Source organism: Paroedura picta, chromosome 8 (genome assembly GCF_049243985.1).
Source record: "Paroedura picta isolate Pp20150507F chromosome 8, Ppicta_v3.0, whole genome shotgun sequence".
Lineage (NCBI taxonomy): Eukaryota > Metazoa > Chordata > Lepidosauria > Squamata > Gekkonidae > Paroedura > Paroedura picta.
In genome coordinates this window covers 5,575,061-5,581,060 of record NC_135376.1, presented here as the reverse complement: position 1 = coordinate 5,581,060, position 6,000 = coordinate 5,575,061, and positions in this window count along the sequence as shown.

Sequence of the window (6,000 nt, the reverse complement as noted above, 5' to 3'; positions counted from 1 at the left end):
TCTTTCCAATGTATGGACCAGAGGTCTTTCCTGTAGTGGACGTTCTTTTCATATAGACTGTCACCACTTCTTTCATAAGACATCTTCTTATATCCTCTGTAGTGAATGGTAAATATGAAGAAAGTCTCCTGGAACCAGGGCAAACTAATTTGGAGATGTAGTCATCCCTGCATTTAGAGATTATCATCATGTTTAACTGTGATATGATTGCTCAATGACTTCTGGAGAAGAAATGTAATAACAAAATTCTGTACCATCTAATGGGTTCATCTATCTAGCTGAGGCCTGGAAACCACCCATTATACTGAATATTGATGAATGTCCAGGTAAGGTATGGTATCTAGCATTAGAGGACAAGGTTACAGCAGACAAGAAGATTACAATCTCTAGAGCAGGGGTAGTCAACCTGTGGTCCTCCAGATGTCCATGGACTACAATTCCCATGAGCCTCTGCCAGCAAACGCTGGCATGGGCTCATAGAAATTGTAGTCCATGGGCATCTGGAGGACCACAGGTTGACTACCCCTGCTCTAGACTGCCACTCCTGAAAGGCTCATGGTGGTCACAACACATATAATCCCCAAATACAAATTTCCCTAATACAATATAACCGTTTAAAAAACCTTAAAAACCTGGACAGAAGAAACCAAGTGGCGGCGGAACATACACAACCTAACCCAACCCATCCACAACCCAGAGGGCGAAGGCATCATTGATCATTTCACTACATTTCACCACCAAGAATAGTCCAGCTCTCCTTTAGGGGCCCAGGTCTATCTTAGGGGAATTGGGGTCCTCCAGGGCCAAGCACGGCCTTCTGAAGTCCACTTAAGAGCATTGCTGTCATCAGATTAATATTAATTATTTCCTGGAGGGGCTTCCCAGTCTGCTCATCACCCATTTTCATCAGCTATGAAGGAAAGGCATTTGAGGGGCAAGTGGCTGGTTTCACTGAAGTAAGGAGACTATCCTCTTAGGTATGCAGAATCCCCCTAAAGCAGTGGTCCCCAACCTCCGGTCCAGGGACCGGTACCGGTCCGTAGATCAGTCAGTACTGGTCCGCAGCTCCTCCTCCCCTTGGGGGCTGCATCAGGGGCTGTCCTGCCACTTTGTCACCGGCTCACCTTTGGTGCTCTCTGGCGGCTGCCATGGCTGGGGCTCCCCCTTGGCGTGGCACTGCACAGCTGCTTCTGGCAGTGCCCCCCAGTGGGCAGCGGGAAGTTAGGGGTGCCGGCAAGAAAGCAAGTGGAGCAGGGGCTCAGGTGGCGGTGGCAACGTCCCTCGGCAAAAGACTACCCCTCCCTGGGCCTCAGTAAAATTGTCAAGCGTTGACTGGTCCCCGGTGATAAAAAGGTTGGGGACCACTGCTCTAAAATGTTCAAAGCATTCCCCTGAAGATGGCCAAGGGGCCGCCGGTTCTCTTACTCTATTAATCATTGGAGTAAGGTCACAGTGGAGAGACAGGATGTTATCTGTGATGGTTCCCAAGGCCCTCACAGCCTAATGCCAATTAAGTACAGTTTGAGCACCTTAGTTTGAGGGCGGTAAGGGAAGGAATCCTCGCAGGTGCAATGGAGGCTGCCTAGAAATCCCTCTTTGCTGCCTTCACTGCCCTCTCATAGGCTTTCATAAGCATCCTATAAGATTATTATTATTATTATTATTATTATTATTATTATTATTTAATTTTTAGACCGCCCTTCTCCCAATAGGTCTCAGGGCGGTTTACAACATAAATAGTTAAAACACAATAAAATCCCCATAAAAACCCCAATTAAAAGTTACATATAACATATCACATAACATATATAGCGGCGGTGGTCACAATTCTGATCTTAGTTCAGCCTGGTGGAGAGAATAATGTTCAGAAGAGGGTGGCACCAATACAATACATCTAACCATGATCTCGGTGTTAGAGATCTCAATATTGGAGGGGATCCACTGATGGATTAGTGGGAGAGCTGCCCTGGCCTCAACCATATGCCTGGCGGAAGAGCTCCGTCTTACAGGCCCTGCGGAAAGCTGGTAGATCCTGCAGGGCCCTTAGCTCTTCTGGGAATGTTATTGTCGCTTTGTTGTGAGTTTTCCTCCAAACCTGCTCTAGCCATCTCAGCTCCTTTTTTGTTCCTGGCGGCTCCACAATACACGAAGGGGGTACAATGAGACGGGGAAGTTCATTGAGACAGGGAGCATGATTTTAATGATTTTAAACAAATTAAGCCAAGTTCTTAAAGAGATGGGAATACCAGATCATCTTATCTGTCTCTTGAGAAAACTGTATGGAGGTCAAGAAGCAAGAGTGAGAACCGGGCATGGATTCACTGATTGGTTGAAAATTGAGAAAGGAGTTTGGCAAGGCTGTATACTGTCGCCTTGCCTATTTTACTTGTATGCGGAGCACATCATGAGAAAGGCGGGGTTAGAGGAGTCACAAATTGGGATCAAGATTGCAGGGAGGATCATAGAATCATATTGGAAGGGGCCATACAGGCCATCTAGTCCAACCCCCTGCTCAACAACCTCAGATATGCAGATGATACCACTCTAATGGCAAAAAGCGAAGAGGAACTAAAGAGCCTGTTGATGCGGGTGAAGGAGGAGAGTGCAAAAGTTGGCTTGAAACTCAACATCAGGGAAAAAAAGATCATGGCATCCGGCCCTGTCAATTCCTAGCAGATAGATGGGGAAGAAATGGAGGTAGTGACAGATTTTATTTTACTGGGCTCCAGGATGGGGACTGCAGCAAAGAAATTAAGATGGCAAATCTAGACAGCATCCTCAAAAGCAGAGACATCACCCTGCCAACAAAAGTGCATCTAGTCAAGGCTACATTCCCAGTTGCAATGTATGGCTGTGAAAGTTGGACCATAAAGAAGGCCAAGTGTCAAAGAACTGAGGCTTTTGAACTCTGCTGCTGGAGAAGACTCTTGCGAGTCCCTTGGACTGCAAGGCGAACAAACCAGTCAGTCCTAGAGGAGATCAGCCTTGACTGCTCCTTAGAAGGCCAGATCCTGAAGATCCTGAAGATGAAACTCAGATACTTTGGCCACCTCATGAGAAGGAAGGACTCCCTGGAGAAGAACCTAATGCAGTCGGTGCAAACTTAAATGGACTCCGGGGAATGGTAGAGGACAGGAAGGCCTGGAGGATCATTGTCTGTGGTTTCCCAGTAGGTTGGACACGACTTCGCAAAAAACAACAACAAGGTGTGGTCAGGCTACAATGGGCTGAAGAACCCAATTCCTTGCCTCCCTCTGTAAGTGTAGGTGTTTTATGCCAGCCCATGGAGGATTATAGATTCAAATGTGATATCCCCTAGCATCTTTGATGACTTTGTCAATGACTGGAATAACCGGCTTTGCCTAGTCTTACTTGTTTTGGCAGGGGGGGGGGGAAGTGGTGGTGTTGGGAAAAGTCCTTTGTACCGGCGTTCCACTTTCTGTGCAAGCAGTAATGATGGAATTCTAGCAGTCCTAAAAGAGAGCAGCACTTTCTGCATATGATCGGAGGTATTAAGAGTTTCTGTTGTGAGTAAATCTATAAGGAAGGTGCTTTTCTTGAGTAGATCACTCAGATGGTGTGTGACTGCACGCTTTGAATTCCACTTTGGTAGGTGTCCGTTGAAAGGGCAGATCGTCAAACACACTTTAGTGTCTTGTAATCACAGAATCACAGAATCATAGAGTTGGAAGGGGCCATATAGGCCATCTAGTCCAACCCCCTGCTCAACGCAGGATCAGCCCAAAGTATCCTAAAGCATCCAAGAAAAGTGTGCATCCAGCCTTTGCTTGAAGACTGCCAGTGAGGGGGAGCTCACCACCTCCTTAGGCAGCCTATTCCACTGCTGAACTACTCTGACTGTGAAAAACTTTTTCCTGATATCTAGCCTATATCGTTGTACTTGTAGTTTAAACCCATTACTGCGTGTCCTCTCCTCTGCAGCCAACAGGAACAGCATCCTGCCCTCCTCCAAGTGACGACCTTTCAAATACTTAAAGAGGGCTATCATGTCCCCTCTCAACCTCCTTTTCTCCAGGCTGAGCATCCCCAAGTCCCTCAACCTATCTTCATAGGGCTTGATCCCTTGGCCCCAGATCATCCTCGTCGCTCTCCTCTGTACCCTTTCAATTTTATCTACGTCCTTCTTGAAGTGAGGCCTCCAGAACTGCACACAGTACTCCAGTTGTGATCTGACCAGTGCCATATACAATGGGACTATGACATCTTGTGATTTTGATGTTATGCCCCTGTTGATACAGCCCAAAATGGCATTCGCCTTTTTTACCGCTGCATCACACTGCCTGCTCATGTTTAGCTTACAATCCACAAGTACCCCAAGGTCTCGTTCACACACAGTGTTACCTAGAAGCATATACCCCATCCAGTAGGCATGCTTTTCACCCAGATGCAGAACAGGTACCTCCTGCCCAGTTGCCACTGCGTGTGGCCAGATAGCGCAGCATACATACCTTTATAATTATTGAAAATATCGTGGAGGACTAGAAGGTTTTTACATGTGAAATAACTTCCTCTCCCAATCCACTAAATTTCAAAGGCGCTTTGTCAAATCAAATTCAAATTCAAAAACCTTTAATGGCATATAAAACATCATAAGAACAAGGGTAATTCATAATTATAATTAATTGATAAAAGAAGAAGAAGAAGAGTTGGTTCTTATATGCCGCTTTTCCCTACCCGAAGGAGGCTCAAAGCAGCTTACAGTCGCCTTCCCTTTCCTCTCCCCACAACAGACACCCTGTGGGGTAGGTGAGGCTGAGAGAGCCCTGATATCACTGCCCAGTCAGAACAGTTTTATCAGTGCTGTGGCGAGCCCAAGGTCACCCAGCTGGCTGCAAGTGGGAGAGTGCAGAATCGAACCCAGCATGCCAGATTAGAAGTCCGCACTTCTAACCACTACACCAAACTGGCTCTCTTTACATAGTCTAGATAAACAATAAAAGAAAAGAAAAGAAGCATTAACCAACAGGAGATTCCTCCAGAATGCCCAGCAATCAGTAATTTCCACCAGTTGTAGGTTAGAGCCTGACTCAGTGCCACATATTCTACTCTATTGTCCATCACATTCTATGTTTAGACAACGACTTGTTGTCCCTATCACGATGGACCTTTCTGGCCCCATGGACAGAATAACCAGAATAACCATTAGCTGATAGGTCTGGTGGCCGAATTGTTGGCTACTGTGATACAAAAGGCCCTTTGTCTTTTCCTCTTTGCCCTGGGGGAAGATATAACCCAGGAAAGGCAGAGAAGCAGGAATTGCATGTGTTCTGTTTACATTTTAAAGAGAATAATGCAGCTGCAGTGATACCTGTTTCCCCACCTCTCCCTGGTACTGGGTGTGCGTGTGTGTTTAAATTACACCCCTAAAAGCTTCATGGTAGCTCAAGGAGGGTGTTCCCTGACTCCCCCCTCCAGATTTAAAGAAAATTGGACCAAGGGGACCATAGAATCATAGAATCATAGAATCATAGAGTTGGATGAGGATGCCCACATCCACCCCATTTTATCGAATGGGACCAAATCTCCTTTGGATATAATAGAGATTCTGTCCCTTTGGATATAATGAGGCGCATGGGGGGACCCTGTTTGGAAGCCCCTAGGACTGGATCCCTTGTTCCATTCTTCTTGAAAATTGGAGGGGAGTCAGGGAAGACCCTCCCTGAGCTACCCTCGAAACCTGGGGGTTATAACTTATACCCACTCCCCCACATCCCCCAGAAAATGTGGGGAAGTACGAATGTCTAATGAAAGTTAATGGCACCATTTACTTTCAGTCGTGCTGAAGTGATTCGGACTAGGGTTGCCCGATTCGGCCTCCGGAGCGGCTGTTTGTGTCCAGTGCAGCCAGCTCCACTCCATGGGAGGGAGCCTTGGGCTCCAGCATGCCTGGCGCCTGCATTTGTGTGTGCACCGATGCCTGTGCCTCCCCCTCACGGCACGGCACTGGCCGCACCAGGCACAAACACCAGGCACAAACAG